Source organism: Habropoda laboriosa, unplaced genomic scaffold (assembly GCF_001263275.1).
Source record: "Habropoda laboriosa isolate 0110345459 unplaced genomic scaffold, ASM126327v1 scaffold385, whole genome shotgun sequence".
In the NCBI taxonomy this organism is placed as follows: Eukaryota; Metazoa; Arthropoda; class Insecta; order Hymenoptera; family Apidae; genus Habropoda; species Habropoda laboriosa.
The window spans coordinates 18,933-19,134 of record NW_017100556.1 but is presented as its reverse complement, the minus strand read 5'-3'; positions in this window follow the sequence as shown (position 1 = coordinate 19,134).

Here is a 202-nt window from a genome sequence, read left to right as displayed (position 1 = left end):
CTACATTGCACTAAAACAACTTGAAGTGAATTAAATTTAATGAAGAATATAAATTTTATATGATATCACTGCTCTCATGCTTTCATATATCAAAATTATCATTATTGTTTTATATACATAATACGGTTTTAATAAATGAAAGTCAAATATGTGCTAATATGACTATATAATAGATTGGTATATATTAAAGTATGCATTTTAC